The 3,570-nt window shown below is 41.1% G+C and overlaps 1 pseudogene; it reads right to left on the reverse strand.

The window, feature by feature from the left end:
* Positions 1 to 601: 601 nt before the first annotated feature.
* Positions 602 to 3,015, reverse strand: LOC101988882 (annotated as a pseudogene).
* Positions 3,016 to 3,570: the final 555 nt, after the last annotated feature.

The following is a 3,570-nucleotide window of genomic DNA, read 5'->3' on the forward strand; positions in this document are numbered from 1 at the left end:
CTTTGATCCATTTGGGCCTGAGTTTTGTACATGGTGATAGATATGGGTCTATTTTCATTCTTCTACATGTTGATATCCAGTTATGCCAGCACCACTTGTTAAATATACTTTCTTTCTTCCATTTAATATTTTTTGCTTCCTTGTCAAAAATCAGGTGTCTGAAATGTGTGGGTTGATATCCGGGTCTTCTATTTGGTTCCATTGGTCCTCCTGTATGTTCTTATGCCAATACCAGGCTGTTTTCAGTACTGTGGCTGTGTAGTAGAGTTTGAAGTCAGCCAAACTGAAGTGATGCCTCCAGAAGTTCTTTTATTGTACAGGATTGTTTTGGCTATCCTGGGTTTTTTTGTTTTTCCATATGAAGTTGAGTACCATTCTTTTGAGGTCTTTGAAATATTTTGCCGAGATTTTGGTGGGCATTGACTGAATCTCTGAGTTATGTGATTCTTATGGGTAGAATTTATCATTCTTTTAGAAGGTATACAAAACCATTAAACAAGGCTGAGAAAAGATCTGTATTCTTCTCCTCTTGTGATATGTTCAGTAACTTCCACTCTGATTTTTTTCAACAGCCACTCAAAAATCTCGTTTTGCAATGAAAAAGAAAAAGCTGCATCCAGTGTGAAGCAAGTTTTCCTGACTCGAGGTTTCTGGTCATGAACACATAGACATCACTGTTCAGGAGCCAAGCCTGCCTTTGAACATCATACACATCACTTAATGTGGCCTGAATCCCGGAACCTTCCAAAAGAGCTAACAGTATTGACAAGCCTGTAGCTCTGAGTATCAACCCCCAATGTCACATTTTGAATTGTAAAGAGAATCCTCTGTGTTGCTACTTCTGGTACCATTGTTATTTTCGGGATTCCCTGATGCACCAAGGGAATTTTTTTTCTTTCTGATCTCTCAATTCTGAAGACATGATCAGATCCTTCTCTGCCTTCCTGAGTACCTCAAACACTTTGACATGATGCCTGAACAAGCAATTCATTGTGGACTCAATTCCCATGATTCTGCTGGAGCTGTTCAACCATTTCTTGAGATCCTCCCAGAGTCTCTTGTTCTTTAGGATCACACAAAGAATTGAACTTCTCAACAATAATGTGATGATGTGACTTTCCACATACAATAATTTTCTCATGCTTCTTAAGTTCTGAATTCTTGGAGACCTGTTGAAGACTCATCTCTGTAAGACCTGGGACTTGGATGCTGGTATGTTCAGATTGTTGGGTCCGGTGCTAGTGATGTCTTTTCATTGAGCATCCTGTCTTTACTCGCTGTCTGGCTCCACTTTAGGACCATTTTCAAGGCCTGTCGGCCACTGCTCCTCATCTGGGTCCACACATATCCTGTGATAGTTTTGTCCTCTAGCATTCTCATTTTACCAAATCTGTGGAACTGTGAAATTAATGAAGTCTGAAGCCACCCTCTTAGCTGGTATCGACTGGCTGAGGATGTCAGGCATCATCTCTTCAGAGACATTTGGGACATCATAGGTCTCATGAGAGGCCTGACTGGCCAAGGGAAATGGTGGCTTTGTGTTTTCATTGCAATGGGAAGAGATATCCAGATACTTTGAAATCTCAACTGGCTGCTGGCTCTTCACTAACAACCTGTTAGCAGTAAAGTGGTAGCGTTTCAGATGAAGGATAAGGACCCTTGGGAGTCTCCTCAAAGTATATCTGAGCACAGAATTCTTGTTCTTGCATTTCTCACAATTGCGCTCATTTTTTTTTCAGGTGTAAAGAAAAGATCAAGTGACTTCTGAATCGACAGAGGGTGTTCTTTTGTCCCTTGGTGCAGGTCAACAGAGAGGTAATTACTTCAGTGTTGAAGGTCGCCTCACTACAGGCTTCAGAAACAATAGAGCTATCCAGCTCTGTTTCAAAATTGGCACCTACAGGAAAAACAAACCTTTGGTGGTGGCATTCCCGGCGTGTGCTGGTGGAGATGATTTCTCAACTTTGTCTTCCCTATCAGTACTAAACATGGCTTTTAGGTTTTCCACATTCAGGCTCATCTGATCTAAGCACTGACTTAAAAATTCATGGGCATCATTTTGTTCATCGCCCAAGAATGTGTCTGCAACAGTGGAAATGGTTTTTTTTTTTCACATTTATGAGTAACTGTCCCTTGAAGTTGGCTTAAGGGCTTGATGAGATCATCATAGGAAAACTTTCTCCCATGGGATACCTTGTGTGAGCAAGTCCTTTGCGAAGGTTGGGATCCCAAAGACAGCTTGTAAGATGGAATTCATGTAGCAGGTATTTTCTAAACTGGGTAAGCCTTCACGTGTCAGTTGCTCTGTACAGTGTCAAGAAGAATCTGTACATTATGTTTTGGTCTGCTGGCTATGATGTGATCCATTTGGAAAAACTGTACCATCTAGGTTAGCCTTCCCGCCAAAGTTGGGATTAAACAAAGGCTCAATTTCCAATTGTTATACTTGTCCTGATTCCTTAAATCAGTCAGTTTCTCTCCTTTGCTGCTTTTACTCCTGGAGTTGTAGCTCTTGGTTTTCTTTTTTGGTTTACAGTTATTTTCTTTGAGAAAGCCCTCAATAATTTCTACACTGGAATTGCTTTTCTTTCCTTTTTTGCTTTGTTCTTTATTCTCTTTTCCAACATGACTACTGGTGGAGTTTGACACTGAAAGTGACATCTTCATTGCAAGTGGTGTCTCACTTTCTTGTGTAGCATGCAAAGATCCACAAGCTGGCTCCTGGTGCTTCCTGCAAAATGGACTGCTGCTTTCAAAAACACGCTGATTCTTCTCTGGTTCCTTGAGTTGTTGGGATTCAGATGGATAAACAGAATCCAGGACAGACTTCAATGGTTCAACATCAGTGGAGGATAACATGTCGATGAGTAAGGACGTGTCATCTTTCAGAGTTAAATGCAAATGATGCAGTCCAGTCTCTCAATAACTAACCACTACGCCTGCAATGTTATTACTCAGCAGAAAATACCTTCTTCCTTCCAACTTGACTAATAGTAGAAGACATTGGCTTAAAAATCAAGCGAACCATTCAGGGTAAGTAAACATGATTATGGAGATTTAATGAGAGTGCTTATTTAGCATGCTCAAGTTCCTCAATTCAATCCCAACACTGAAAGAAAATATTAAATCCCAAAACCTCCTTGTAAAGTCTTTACTTGTGTTGTCTGTGTCCCTAACAATTCTATACAATTGCGGGGAACTGTGATTCATGTCTGCAATGCATGGCCTAGTGGTAAAGATGGCAATTTCTGAGAACCAGTCTTTCAAACACTCTGGAACTTCTTAGAACAAACTGGAAGCCATAATGTGTACACGGAGGACCTGGTGCAGACCTGTAAAGGCCTTGAGTTTGCTGCCTCAGTCTCTGTGAGTTCATACGAGCTTTGATCCTGTTGATTTTTATGGCCTTGTTTTCTTGGTGTTCTCCATCCCCTCTGGGTCTTACACTCTTTCCTCTTGATCTTCTGAAGGGCTCCCTGAGCTCTGAAGGGATCATCCCATTTGAGGTTGAGTGTTCCCTCTTGTGAAGTCAAAGAAGTTATTGTTCTGTTACTCCCACAAGCTTGGTTC

Source organism: Microtus ochrogaster, unplaced genomic scaffold, assembly GCF_000317375.1.
Source record: "Microtus ochrogaster isolate Prairie Vole_2 unplaced genomic scaffold, MicOch1.0 UNK47, whole genome shotgun sequence".
Taxonomy (NCBI): domain Eukaryota; kingdom Metazoa; phylum Chordata; class Mammalia; order Rodentia; family Cricetidae; genus Microtus; species Microtus ochrogaster.